The sequence below is a fragment of the Lytechinus variegatus genome, chromosome 9 (assembly GCF_018143015.1).
Source record: "Lytechinus variegatus isolate NC3 chromosome 9, Lvar_3.0, whole genome shotgun sequence".
Classification (NCBI taxonomy): Eukaryota; Metazoa; Echinodermata; class Echinoidea; order Temnopleuroida; family Toxopneustidae; genus Lytechinus; species Lytechinus variegatus.
This window is the reverse complement of record NC_054748.1, coordinates 10080950-10096826: the sequence shown is the minus strand read 5'-3', so window position 1 is coordinate 10096826 and position 15877 is coordinate 10080950. Positions and strand designations below refer to the sequence as shown.

Sequence of the window (15877 nt, the reverse complement as noted above, 5' to 3'; positions counted from 1 at the left end):
AATGAGTGACTTTATTACACCTTTTTTTCTCCCGAAATAAATCACAGATGTTACCATGTTTCGCGTGGAAGGGAAATGAAAAGTCCCTCTTCTGGCTTGCATCAGGCCCTTTCACATTTTGAGCTCCCTTTTTCTTCGTAATCCATTTATTATCTAAGAAATATCAAAATAAGAGCAGGTTAAAGTTTCAATTCAGAACTTCAAAACCATTCGCGCCGGAAGGAATATTTACTGGCCTTGCATATCCGTCTTCTACTACTGTGATTTAAAGTCATCTAAGGTGGCTAAAGTTTTTATCATCAAACATGATGCGACCATAAGGTGGGCATTTTATGCTATATCTGTTCTTAAAAACGTTTTAGCCGTTCAGCGCTTCGTGCGGTATTATTTCATTCAAAGGCCCATTTAGGGGACGCTCGTATCTTTCAAATACATTTGTTTTAATCACAGCAAGTGGGGCGAGTTGATAAGGAAACTAGAGATGCAAGAGACGTCTTCTTTTCATACTAAATTAATGAGATATCAAGAACTTTCCCCTCCCTACACCCTCAAGTTCCTTCGAGAGTGCGCTTCGCGTGCACTTACAGCCCCTCCAAAATTAAATCTTGTCTACGCAGTTGATATAAAATACATGACTTTCATTTTTTATTTCTAACTTATATTTCTTTTCTTTTCGTGATCGGGTGTGTATGTGTCAGTCATGGGACACTTTTTATCATTTTATGATGGCGCTATCAGGCCAAACGAGCATTCTAAAAAATGATTTGCCTATTGATACGAAAAAGGTACAGAATAACCCGTTTTTTCAGAGAAAATGACAAACAAAAGATATTGTTACTATATACCATGTAAGGTTTGGTGTCCCCCAAATGGCTTACATGGGAAACACCGACTTTTGGGTGTAGAATCCATATTATCTTTCTAAAGAATTTTTTCTGGTAGCCATTACATAGTATTATGCTTAGAAAGAATGATTAGCAATAACATAAAAAATAATGAAAAGTATGGCCATTATTGTATTTCGTAGATGATTTTGGTGACCCCCCAAATATAACGTTGTGACATGCATTGCTTCAATTAAATCTTATTTTATGTTATTGCTAAAATTTCTACTTAATTTATGTATTATTTGTGGTTTCTATTTAAACATTAAGGCCCGAATTCACAAAGGAGGTTTAAACCCCGAGGGGGTTTAAACCCCCTCCTAGGTTTTTTAGTCCATGGTTTAAACCCCGAGGGGGTTTAAACCCCCTCTCTGTTTCACGAACGATGGTTTCTTTAGTCCATGGTTTAAAATTAAACCATGGTTTAAACCATGGTTTTATTTTAGTCCACGGTTCTGAGCATGCTCAGTAGAGCGTATGTTGTCTGCTACGGTCTTTGCTGACCACGGCAAACAGGGATCGAAAATCCAAAGTCTGGGTTTAAACTACCGAAATTTGCAATCTCAATTGACTACATGAAATGAAATTACATTAAAAACTTATTCATTGTTGGATGAGTCGAATTGTATTGTACATCTGCTATTTTTAGATACATCACAAAATGCAATAAAAATGAAGATTTGTCTCAACCATTGCGGTCGTCTGCGCGTCGACGATAATATCATGTTGGTCCCATCCGTAAACATCGATGTCATGTTTTTAATCATTGAATAAATTTAATTCGGCTGAAAATAAAATGACAACAACCAGATGTAATATGAAGATTACCCGATGACACTGGAAGTATGAATATAATTACTTCATCATTTTCAAGAATAAGTAGTATCTTATTAGATCGCTTTCTCATAATACTTACATTTTTGGTGGTAAGCGGCATTTAATATGAAAATCAGCTGTTGATTTTGCATGTCTACGATAGACCTTATCGCAAATAGCGTCTGTCGCGTGAGGGCGTCTGTCATCGCAGAGGATCACGGGATGCGAAAGGGGGCAAACGCAGAATCGGCTTTTGGGAAGCCATACAACGCCATATGTTTTGTGCAGTGTCACTCAAAATCCAGGCCTTTTTAAAAGTCTGATTTCTTCGTATTTAAATTACTTTGGATACTTGAATGTGGATTTATAAAACAATCTATGTATCATGATTGCCCAGTGAAAGTATGAACTCAATACTCATCGTATTTTCGAAGTTTTATGGGGCTAAACTTGGGAAGATTTTGTGGGAAAAGTGAGACGGTGATTGCGGGTCAATGTCGATCGACTTTAGAAAAGAGCACGTCGGCGATCCCAATTAGATAGCAAATTTTTCCATTAAAGAATATTCATGAGAATCATAATGTATATATCTCCATATAATTTAGTTATATAGTTTTTGTTATTTGGGGGCAAATATAGTCCTCCTTTGCAACTCGGGCTCTTTTAGTTTGATCATACAAGCTCTATATAGGGGGTGAGACAAATCTAAAGTATATAAAAAATAAGCTATGCAGTATATCTATTTATTTATATATATATATATATATATATATATATATATATATATATATATATATATATATATATATACATAATGAAGGACATATAAAAATGATGACATGCAGATTAAATAAATCCCTGAATGTGAAACATCCCTCCAACTCTCTGTAATTTTATTTTGTCTGAAACTTAGTAGATGATGGATATTTAATTCATATAAATGATATTTCTTATTTCAACATTTACATCTTCAATTTATTTCATCGCATTCAGTCACTTCTCTTACAGATCACCTTCCTCATTAACTTTCTTTTTGTATCTTATTTTTCTCTCAATATATTTTCATCTAATATTCTCATTTTTTCTCATTATTTCATTCATTATTTTGTCTAAGCATGCCAATAACTAAACTTCAGAATGTCCGACCACGATCCTGAATAACTGCAACTTTAGAGCTCCCAGGACATTATGTAGCCTACTCTGTGGAGAGAAAAAGAAAACACAGCTCGGTTTTTAGGCCTACTGAATAAAATCATGATTGAGATAATTATTTATGAAACATGTATTCTTGACTATCGATTGATATTACAAACATACATAACTAGAATAGAGTAATCAAATGTACTGCAGAGTTTGTTTTATTGATCATCATTTTATTTTTGCTTGGAATTAGGGACTAGTTTCCTCCAATGCCTCGCCGACGTACACTGTCCCCGGGCCGAGAGTGCATGCCCACTGTCCATGCATGCAAGCACACTGCACAGCTGCTGCGCAGCTCAAAACACGCACAGACAGTGCGCGAAAATGAAAGAAAATTATACTTTTCTTCATAAAATCTGTGGTAATTCTTGCAGCTATAGACAGCACATCTATCTCTGCCACCCATGATTAAGAAGAAAAGTGATGTTAGACTCTGAAACAAATATGACGAGGCGTTTACTGGAAGTTAGCAAAATGTTGGCTGCGGGCGTCGATCGTATTTTGATACACTATGGAAATCGTACACTTTATTGTCGGCTGCTTGCGCTCGCATGGTCGCATCCGGACAACAGCGGCGCTATTGCCCCCTTTGCGATCCCATGATCCTTTGCGTGAATCTATTTGCGATAAGGTCTATCTCGATCGCTTCGCTTAGCTGAGGCTGAGCTGAGAGTTAACAACGCGCATGCCCGTACAGTCTTCCGGCAACTAATATTCTAAAAGTATGGATCTTCTAATGCATTTTCAGTATAAAAACAACAATCATAACAAAGATTGTCGATCAGCTGTTGTTCTTACGTCATAATCAAAATTCGAAACGACCTTTGAATCCAGTTCCATCGCCAAAAATATCAAACAATTTAAATTCAAATGTAAATTCTAGAAAGAACACGTCCCCAAAATTTTCTGAAGTAAACTTTATCCTCTAATTTGTTTATTTTCCTTTCTTAAAATTGAGACCGCCCTGGTTTATTCCCTAAATCTTGACTTTATTTTGGTAATGGTAATCAAAAGTGCATCCCATAAGTCTAGCACGCATAAAAATAAATATTTGTGGATCCCTGAAACATTGGCGGAAATCCCTACTCAAAATAGTTTAGGTCTTTTAGGATGGTAAAAAATACAAAATCCTTCAAAATCGAAATAAAACATGTATTTGGGATGAGATGACCCGACTTTTGGAAAGATAACCTTTTTTGGGGTGGGGTAGTTGTAGCTAGAATTCGTAATATTAATATATTAGAGGCTTTATTTAGCATATATATTTTCTGAATATTTTTTTTATCAAAATAAATTATTTTAATTTCTATTTCTCATTTCAATTTGAAACTTTTCTCAATAGTTAAACAATATTGAAGTGAAATTGATGAACTGTTCTTTCTCGTTCTCATAATCTTTCTCTTGTTCCCGCTCATTTTCTTTCTATCTCTCTCACACACACTAGCGTACCTACGGGGGGGGGCAGACTGCCCCCCTGACGAGTCACAGCCCATGCAAGGGACCTATTCTGCCCCCCCCCCCTCCTGACGAGTTTTTTTTTTTTGCTTGTCCATTTTTTTCTGGTATGAAATCCTTTTGTGATTGAAGACCCTTTTTTGCAGACGATTTTGCCCCCCCCCCCTGTGGAAAATCCTAGGTACGCCACTGCACACACATTCACCATTCTACTACCTTTTTCTCTCTGCCGCCTCCTCCCCCCTTGCTCTTTCGGAAATACATAAATGTATTTGAATGGATAAATAAGCATTACAAATTGGCATTCTAAAAGAAAAGTTCTTGAGCTCTTGGTCACAACCATTCTTAACCAACTTTTCCCCACACATTTCTCTATAAAATATATTCATAAAAATCTTGTGTTATGAATTTCATTATCTTTTTACAGCGACAAACCAACACTAACATCAACTTCCCAGGAAGTCTCCAAGGTCCATCAACAGAATACCTGTAATAAGAAGCATCTTAAATTGAAGCAGTTTAAATATTTTAAAGTTATCTATTTTTTTATTTCAATATTTCAAGGCGGTGTACATAGAAAAATCATGAAAATTTCAATATTCAATCAAATAATAATTTCCTGTTTTAATGATTGTACAACAAAATACCTTGGCAAAAAATATAATGGAAATATTTTCAAATGTCAAATTCATTAGAGTGTACATTCTATAGGCAAATAATATTCTCAGTACATGTAATGTATTAATCCAATAAATGTTTCTCCCCCCCAGGTCATGTATAGATCAAGTTCCAGTAACACCTAGCAAAGTCAGTGCATCTTCTTTGACTTCACCCGCTTCACGCTTATTTTTTGTAACTGTGTTGACATTAATATACAATGGATTTTATTTTTTAGATTGATTTTTTTTTTATTACTTCTCCAATGAATTCATTTTCATACATACCAAATTCTGTTAATAAGTTAGGTTAGATCAATTATGCATTTAATTTTGTTGAAAATCTATATAAATATCAAGCATTCCCAGAATTAAACAATCATCTTTATTTCCCTTAACCATGGAATACGGCAACTTCAAATCCAGCACTGCCTCAAGTTACACCACCTAAACAACCAAGTGCATCTACTCTGATTTCGTTTTCCCATTCTAGGTGAATATCTGACATCCCCCCCCCCATAATATATACAAGGGGGTACTTATAACAAAAGTGCAGAATACAATTTTCCTACTAGCAAAAATCCTATAAAATTGCATTCTTAATCCTTATTGTAATGCATGATTAGAAACTACTCTTGCATATAAGAACTTTGAATAAAACTTACATGTAATCAAACATCCTGTCCCCCACCCCCCCCCCCACTTCAAATCCATCATTGACTGAAGACATATCTCAATAAATCAACCGTATAAAGAACTTTTATTTTTTAAATATTTTATGAAACGAAAATACGTTTAATAATCTATTGAAATAAACAGTTCTTAAATCAGGAAATGCTTCCTCACAAAATGAAAGGTCATTCTTTCTTCTTTTTTATGCTTGTTGCAATTAATACACAAATAATGATTGCAAATGTGAAAACTCCATGTCCAGTTTAAGCTATTTTGAATAAAAGCTATCTCACATAGTGGACCTCTCAAAATACTTCCCAAATCGTCATATAATTACATTATCAAGAATATTCATCACTTTCCTTGAAACAAAATAATAAAACCCTCCCAACTGACATGAATGTGACACATTGTTGAAATTTATAAACCTGCATAAGAACAGAAGTTCATCTATTTCTTTCACATCGAGGACAAATTCTACAAATTCATTTCTGGCTGAGGTATCAAGGAAACATTCCCAGACTGATGGAACTTCTTCAAAATCACATTCCTCTTCAAGGTAATTTAGTATTGATTAAAATTACAATGCCTTTGTTTCCCTTTTCCATTAACCCTTTCTGCCAGATTATCTCTTTGGCCAGACTCATAAATCAGATGTAGTTAAAAAGATGTTAAATAATGTAACAAATTAAACATGATCCCCAAATCAAGTACATGTACATGTACTTACAAGATCATGTTAATTGGATGCACAATACACTGGTACACACAAAATAATCTGAATATACTAGATATGTAGTAAGGTATTTAGAGGTGAAGAGGGATTTATAAAACTGAACTGGGAGGGTGAATCATTTGAACTATGAAAAGGGCTTCAATATATGTATGTTAACAGATTCAAGCAATTCAATGAACTGTGACCGAATATTGTATACCTCTGAAAAGAATACATTGCATTGTTGTCTGTTTTTAAAGAAATTTTTATAATTAAGTCTTTAATGTTTTCAAAAATTCAATTTATGGTTCCGAGAACAATCAGAAAACACAATGTACATTGGTGTCAGAAGCTGAACCTATCAAGTAGAGAGTTACCAGTACGTTAAACAACATACATCTTTGACAACATGATTTATAGTATGTGTTTTACAACTGTACTGTTACTATATGTTATGTACTTAAATGCAACCCTGCAGCAATACCACAAACCTTTGTTCTGCAAAATGGAATTTGAATTACCCATCTCAAGGAAAAAAGAATCATCTATCAGAAGAGTTTGAGCAGGTAGAAGTGCATGCCGTTAGAATTGAAGTTCAATGGAAGAAACATGGCCTCGACTTTATAAAGAGTACAAGATGAGAGTGAAAGAACATGATATGAGATTGAAAGAGCATGAAATGAGATTGAAAGACACGATATGAGCTTGAAGGAGCACAAACTACGAATGGACGTTTTGAATAAAGAAAGAGAGGTTGCTGAAGCTAAGCTGCAGGAATCACAGGGTTATAATAATCAATTTATTAACAAATAAAGAAGTAAAGTATTCTTCATAAATTTGAATGAACTCTGTGTTTCTATGTTCTTAATGCTTTTGCCATTGTTATAGGCATTCCTCTCCACATGAAGTTGGAAGGGGTATATAAGAAGCATATGGCCCAATCCCATCAATTGCACCTTTCACTCCTTGAAATCTAACAGTTAGATAGAACTGTCTTCGAGTTGCTTCAACTTCTTCTCTTGTTGTAGGAATCTTCATGTATTGCCTCTTGCTTTAGCTTCTGACACATTGATGACTGCGATATTGCTGCCTCATCACCATGCATCTTTTAAAATGATCCTGTAAAATAAAAACAAACCATATGGTTGATGGGTGAGGTGATTGTTTTGAGGTAATTTAAAACATTTCATTGAAGCACATACAGATGTTAAACAATGAATATTCATCTTGTACAAATATCATACAATTTTCTCCAATATATTTTAACAAGTGGAACGCCTTTGGCAGTCTCGCCATCATTATGCGATTCAATATAGCAGCAGTGCTGACTTCAAAAACAACTATTGAATAATTTTTTTTGCCCAATGCGTTAATGACTTTTTACCTTGAAGTTTTGCACATCTTTTGATTAAAAGTAAAAAAAAATAATTGGGTTGTACAGTACCCGAACAATGTACCATCAATTTTTAATTTCAGCCAAGTCATCACTAGTGAATTATATTTGTGACATAAATTGAGGAAACAGAATTGAAATTAATAGAGAAGTGACATAGAAGAAGCATTTTTTTGGTGATATATGAATAAATTTTGCATAAATTAACATAAATAATTTTCTAGTCAAAATTTTAAGTCTGTGTGGAAATTTAGGGACCCTCATGTACATGTAGCTCTACCAGACGGATGAAAAAAAAATCAAAATTGGTCTACAAATACAGAAGCATTTTTTGTGATTATGAATTTCGCATAAATTAGCATGAATAAATTTTGCATAAATTAGCATAATTTTATACTCAAAATTTCAAAATTTTGTGTACAAGTTTGGTGAACCTCATGATATTACCTCATGAAGCTCTACCATGGGTTAATGGCAAAATTATAACTCTAACCTGACATAACAGTTGTAAAAGCAGAGCCTCACTACTGTTGTGGTAGTTTTGGAATTTTTAAATTATGCAATTCATAGGTACGTGACTGTTTGCTGAAATGATACTCTTTTTTTATGTGCTCCTTCTCTGATTTCTAGATATTGTCATCAGCTTTATCTGGAGTCCTTAAATTATAGAAACAATCTCAGTCATTTAGATTTAACAGTTCCAAGAAAACATTCAATAATCATTTATGAAAAATTAAATTACTTACCCACTGCATAAAAATGGACAGTTGTCAACACCTGCAAATAAACAGGAAGTTGATCAATCCTCTGTATGTCCCTCTTCATTTCGGCTTCCAGCATATTGGTGACGGTTTCTTTTGACAGTCGATACTGATCTCGAGATGGCCCATCCTTGTACGATTTCGATGGCTTTTTAGCATCACGTAGCCCACAATGTCTTGGGAAAGGTAGCTGTATGCAGAAGAGTTGAATATTATTTTTAATTCTTTTATTTTGTGATCTTTATAATCATTCCAAACTGTACATGTGCATGTAGATTTGATCTGCCAACATAATTACTGCAATCTTAATTTACTTCCTGAGATTAACAAAAACTACATTCAAGCCATTTCATTTCTTCAGTCTAATTATATTTCATGTTCGATATCTTAACAGATCATTTCAATAATACTTTTAAACAAATCAAAACAATGTAAATCAAATTAATAATCATACCTCTTAGTATTTTAAGGCTGTGAAGAAGATGGAGATAATCCATAGAGCCTACACTGTATGGTACCTCTGATGCCAATGTAATTCTGTGAAACAATGGTCAAATTAAAAAAAAATAATAATTTTTCATTAAAAAAAAAAATTCATTGGTTATCACTTTTTAAATGCAAATCTCACAGTGAACACGGTGAATGCAATAAAAAAAAAACATTGTAATAATTTGCTTGAAACTGTGAATATGCTTTTCAAAAGTAGGCCTCTAGGCCTAACGACTTAACTTAAAATAAATCTGTTTTTTTTTTTTGGGGGGGGCTCTATTTTCTTCATTTGCAAGTGAAAAGACTTTAGACCAAACTTAAGTTTGAGTAATCAACTCTTTAATATTCCTACAGCCTCAAAAATTGGCCTGTGCCGAAAGCAAAAAGGTAGGTCTCGATCTACAAATGTACATTTTGAAATGCAATTTTAGGCTTTTTAGTACGAAGTTACTTTAGTCAAGGCAAATTCAAAATCAAATTAAAAAAAAAATCTTTCTGAGTTTCTCCTCTTAAAATGCACCAAATAGTACAAAAATTATATAGATTTAGATATTTCATTTTTATCTTGACATTCACAAATTATGATATAGATAGCATAATAATATAAACATCCTTGTGAAGCTCATAAAACAATTAAGCCCGGCCCGCGGCTGAGCACCTTCAATTCGTTCAACAACACAGCGTCAAAATATCCCAACACTTAAATGCACGGATGGGACTGTGGCAATACACACGCGACGATAAAGTGCATCGTCTGGACTTGTCAATACCAAAACCTCGTTCGCAGTCATGAAAAACAACACTACCAATTTCATATAACTGCATAAAACGTATCAATATATTCCAGAGAAGGAAAGCGGGGATTTATTTTACGAATTCAAAGAAGAATACTTACGAATTTCTAATCAAGAAGACCGCTTGACAGGTCCAGGACCGCAAGAAAAGTTTTCTTCACTTCAGCGATTTTTCACAAATTCCTCAAGTGCGCATGCTCGTAAAATTAAACCATGGTTTAAACCACATCTAAGAGCAGACTAAAAAATATGACGTTTCATGACGTTTTATGACGCATTTAAACCCCCTCGGGGTTTAAACCTCTTTTGTGAAACGCAAATGAAAAACCCAGCTCGGGTTTAAACCAGGAGGGGGTTTAAACCACCAAAAACCAGGAGCTAGGTTTTTCGTGAATTCTGGCCTAAGTGTCCACTTCAAAGTACACTTTGAAAATATTTACTATTTTCTATTTACATCAGAAACATTGAAAAGTATTTTTTCGGCATTAAGTTCTCAAAAAAGTATTTGATTTGCTAAATGGATTACTGACTTGCATTATGACCACTCTTTCTGAAATGCACAATAAAAATAACGTGCGCTGAAGTTTCTAGAGTACTGCAAATGGAAATTTTGCATTTTAAGGTCTCCCTTTACACGAGAAACACAATTTTTGCTCCCTAAACCAAAGTATTAATATATCTTTTCTGCTCTGATTTAAGTTCTTCATGATATCACAGCCATTTTGAAGGAACTTCCTCAAGGCCTATCATTTTCAACCAAAAGATAATTAACTCATTTTAGTGTCAAAACAGGCGTCAAAAAATTGAATGCCTTACTTAGGGGGAAATACTCATTTCTTAGGTGAAGACAGTCTGATGACAAGATGTGCGCTCAGTTAAGTTTGTGGAACTGATCGAAAGGACGAACAAAAATGCTTTGCGAAGGGGCGTGAAAGAATACTCAGCCCATATGTGGCGTAAATTTTGACTGAACATGACATGTAAGCTATAATAGCAATTCTTAATTTGAATAGTCACATATTCGTGACCTACCATGCACACAGCGTATATCTCTTCCCGTATTTTGGTGATGAGAGTTGAGGCCTTTCACAATTTTTTCGATGGCTAATATTTTTTTTAATATGATTTAATGATCAAATATGATTTAATATGATTTGCAAGCAATATAATTCATCCACGTCTCATCTGAATAACGTAAGGTAGGCCTGCTATGTAAAAGCTATACCAACAGGGGCCGCGGAAGCGGGGGGGGGGCACTTTTTCCCAAAACTGTGTACACAAATGTAAAAATGACCATAAGATTGTGATTTTTTGCATGGTCAGCCCTCCCACTTTTGGCTCAGCCCCCCTCCCCACTTTGAAAACCGTTCCGCGGCCCCTGACCAAGAGCCTGAGGTCCCCCTATGAAATAAGTTAGCATCCGCGATACAAAATTAATAAAATGCGCTACAAAATTTAATGCGTCAAGGTTATAATATAAAGAATATCAGATAAACGTTTCAGGATAACTCTGGCTCAACCCTCAATTGCTGCTTTCCCTAAACAAACTTGCCAAAACAGCATAAACGAAGCTAATTTAATAAAAAAAATACCTTTATAGCTCTTCTATTAATTGCTGATCGGCAATTTCCCTTACCTGTGGATCGGCCCATGCAGGGTCATTAGGGGGAGTGTAATCCCTTCCCTTCGATTGTCTTCACATTTTTCATCCTATTTTTGTAGGGGGGGGGGTCGATGGAACCCGGACCTCCTGGCCATACGGACTTTCGGATCATATAGGACTGCATGCAGTTTTTTTTCTTTGTATATTTCATTTTTTTAATACCTCGTTGTTACTATGTAATGTTTATGTTGTATTATTTTTTTTCTTATGTTTCTTTGTTTTTTATGATGATCTTTAAATGTCAGGATATCATTAAACTTTTGAATTTTTGCTGTTTTGTCAATCGGGCCATGTCTTGGGTGTCGATTTTTGTTCAAGGTTCGTGGTATGACCGTGATCGTAAATATTTTTTCCCGGGGGAGGGGTATAAAAACGTACACATTTTTTTTAACAAACTCGAAAGAGAGGGAGTGAATGAGCTTGCCACGGGGCATGGACCTATCCATGGAGGAGTATTCTATTGTTACTGGGGTGCTGAGCATTGTCACATCACCCCCAGTAACAATAGATAATCCTCCGTGGATAGGTCCATGCTAGTCTGCAGGCACAGACCCTGATTGGAACTTTGATCAACAAGTGTGTCCCCACGCAAAGACTGGCACATACAAAACTTGCTGTTCCAATACAGGGCGAGACAGCCTTCAGTACACAAGGCATGAGTAGGCTGCACATTCAGACCCTTATCTCAAGTGAAGGGTTTGCCCAGCAGACTAGGTCCATGCCATGGGGCGCTCTGGCATTGTCTAAAAGAAATCGAAGGTATTTGTTCACATTATTATGATTGATTTTGTTTCAATTTCCAATTTTCTAAGTAGAAAATTTTCTGTAGGCCCTATATTCATTTTTGTAGGGATCGAGGAAGTACCCCCCCCCCCCCTCCACTGCTTAGCTGGCAAATGGAATGACAGACCAAACTTTTGTTCTCTGTGAGGGATTTTTTGTTAGTTTGATAGAGCCGGGGGGGGGGATGCGTAAATTTTGCGCGGTCCAGACATAACATTATGAGGCAAAATCTATTTTAGAAAACAATGAGAAGGCGAAGCGAGCGAGCAAACATCACCTTTTTGCTGCAAGAATTTAATTTTGTAACAAATTTTGACATAAACATATAGGGCCTATATTGATCAAATTCACCCCTTTTCTTCCATGGTCCCTAATATATAGCCCAACATCATGCACGCCTGTAGAGGTTGCAATCCTTATAAGACTACAAGATAGCCCCCCCCCCGTTGTATATGATATACAACGGGGGGGGGGTTAATATACCCACACCTCCGGGATCGACACCCATGCAAAGATCTGAATGTAGAAGGACGAGTCAACAATTTAGATTTTAAAGTATAGGCTAGCTATATAGCAGTTCATCTACTCCAACTCCGTGGTTTTATCCATTCGATTGTAAGGAATAAAGGCAAAATATGGAAGATTGACAATGTCATGTAATTTGCATGACTAAAGTAATAGTGGCACAGGTTTGTTTTAATAACAATAAAAAATGATAAAACGTTAATGTCAGAGATGATAGATATCATCCTTAAACATCACAAGACCACGGATTTACTCTTTTGAACCAACCCTTTTTTTTACCAGTGCCATTTTTTTTCAAGGACAGGTCAATATTAATGCCCAGTATTTCATTTTCCATACTCACGGTCATATATGCTATCTATCATGAACACAAGTTCGGGGCACATTGACAATACTAGTAGTATGATGTATACACAGACGCATTTATACTCGAGCACAAGCGAATTGCCGTTAAATTATTTATTCCAGATCATCCACAAAACATGTGGCGTACCTAGGATTTTCCACAGGGGGGCAAAACCGTCCGCCACAAAAGTTGACAAGCAAATAAAAATGTCTTCAATCACAAATAAAGGATTTCAAAGGATTTCGTACCAGAAAAAAAAATTGACAAGCAAAAAAAAAAAGGTTTTAAGCTCGTCAGGGGGCCAAAAAGGTTTTCGATCAAGCCGTCAGAGGATGGGGGGGGGGGGGGCAGGGATACGTCCTTTGCATGGGCTGTGACTCGTCAGGGTGGCAGAGTGCCCCCGGCTCGACCCCCCCCCCGTAGGTACGCTAGTGCCTCATGCATGTATTTAGGTAAAACAAAATGTTACTGTGAAAAGTAGGCCAGTTAGCCGGACATTCAAATACAAAGAATGTATACAGCTCATAGGCCTATCTACGTATATATACGCATGTCATCTTTATGATGCAGATCATACAACGACTATGGGTTCTCGATCGAGCCTAGGCGTTAAAAGCAAAATTTTCCCCAAAATTTTGAACGCGCCCGCGAATTATGCCATATGCAAAACATGTCTCGTACTAGATTTCCCTTTGGAAATTGGAAAATAATGATATATTATATCATGATTTTCCAAAGGTAAATTTCTTATATTAATTTCTTCTGGCGCACCATGCTATAGGCCGATAGCCTATAACTGTTACCCAAACTTGTAGTTTAGTTGATATTATATTAATTCATTTTCCCTGGATCACATTATGATTTCGGGATATACTCAGTCATTAGCAAAGGAATATCGCTATACATGTATATACCGTATATATTTTTTGCAATATCAGAAATAATTTGACATACTGTAATTACTTAAGGGTCTCGGTTCGTAGAATAGCTGCAACCCTAGCAGTAGCATTGCAATTGCAAAACAAAAGCCACAGTCAGGGAATGGAGATTAAAAGTTTATTGAGACCAGCAGAATAATAGCCCTTCTCGCTCTAACAATAGGGGATGTGTCACGCAAGAACGCCTAGCTAGCTACACGTTGTTTGCCTTTTCACATCGATCGTGACATTACAAACCGCTCTCGATAACCAGGTCTTTGTTTAAGCCAAAATAGCTCTTCTCGACATTGTTTTTGTTTTGGATCACGTTTTGGCTACTGTTTGAGTGTTTCTCTCTTCAGAAGTTCTCTTACGCGTTATTATTGACATTTTTAATTACGAGTTAAAACTAGGAGTTTCATCTTCTTCAGTTGGTAGTGGTACGTAGTGCCGTACTCGTTCACTGTCCGTGGTTACTCGCTCCCGCCCGGGACCCGGGCGCGGCCGTCCCAGCTGCAGAGCCAGCCAAGCAGTTCGAGTGAAAGCGACGAGTACACCATAAAGGGACAATGAACTCGGAGTCTACACTTTGTTTCTACAAGTCAACGGGCAACTTGCTCAATCGAAGAGGACTGGGGAAGTGTACAACAGGCCTGTCGTTTCCGTCCGGCGAAACAAAGAGATCATGGAGGTGAGTTATTGTACATTTTTAATGATAATGTGTGATGATAATGTGAGACACAAAATCGCCTGTATTAATATTATGCATTGTCTTAGTTTATAAAAATCGCTTTGCAGAATTCATCTCACACTACCGTTGTTGAAATTTTGTGCTCGTTCAACTGCATTTCTTTTGGGGGGGGGGGGGGGTGGGGTATACAAACATCTGGCCATGGAGTAGCCACAAGAGCCCATCTTAAGGTTAACACTAATAACAGTGAATGTGATGTAAATAAAATTGATTACCATCAGTACAGATCATGAAAAACCTTTTCATTTCAAAATTTGACACAAAAACTAATTGCTGTATAGAGTTAAAATATTTTTTTTTTCTTAAATGTCATTGCAGAACCCAGAAGTACAACAACTGAATTGGGAAGGACAGTGAGAAGTCTCTGGAGGACAGGAGATGTGTGTGCATTTGAGTTTTGTCAGATGTGTATCAATCAGATTATTTACGTCTGGGACCGACCTTTTACATCACAATCTGAAAGACGTGACCAGGGCTCGAAACTCTGCATCAATTTGTAACTTCCCCACAGCTTGGATTACAGGTGCAAGCCACAACGCCCAGGACAGGAGAGCTGTCATATTATTTTACAAATTTGTTATCCCAGGTACTGAACTAGCTGCATTCATGTTGTTTACATAATTTTGAACATGCACCACAGGCCACAAGTTAAACGACAAGTCCATCCCTACAGGGAGGAATTAAGTTGTTTGTATAAAACGAGAAAAATCCAACAAGCATAACATTGAAAATTTCATCTTTTGGATGTAAAATAAAAAAAGTTACGACATTTGAAAGTTTAGCTTAATTTCACAAAAACAGTTATATGCACATCCTGGCGGGTATGCAAGTGAGGAGACCATGATGTCATCCACTCACTATTCTTTTGTATTTTATTATATGAAATATTCTAATTTTCTCATTGTCAACATGTGGAATTAGCACTGTTTATGGTTCAGTCAAGTTGGTCCTTATTGTCAAATCTAAAAAAAAGAAATATTGTATAATGGATGGACATCATCGACTGACTCACCTAGTCGTGCATATCACTGTTTTGTAAAAAATAAGCAAAACTTTA

General features: G+C 36.1%; 2 long non-coding RNA genes across 3 annotated transcripts; one reads left to right on the top strand and one right to left on the bottom strand.

The window, feature by feature from the left end:
• Positions 1-7345: 7345 nt before the first annotated feature.
• On the bottom strand, positions 7346-10166 carry LOC121422106. Of its 2 annotated transcripts, none has more exons than XR_005971117.1 (3): positions 9937-10166; positions 8538-8742; positions 7346-7517 (listed from the first exon to the last, which is right to left on the bottom strand). It is a non-coding gene; the product is annotated as an uncharacterized LOC121422106 (long non-coding RNA). The 2 variants fall into 2 exon arrangements; XR_005971116.1 differs by lacking the exon at positions 9937-10166 and adding an exon at positions 9007-9053.
• Positions 10167-14035: 3869 nt separating this feature from the next.
• LOC121421354 lies at positions 14036-15377 on the top strand. The gene is made up of 2 exons (XR_005970958.1): positions 14036-14760; positions 15139-15377. It is a non-coding gene; the product is annotated as an uncharacterized LOC121421354 (long non-coding RNA).
• Positions 15378-15877: the final 500 nt, after the last annotated feature.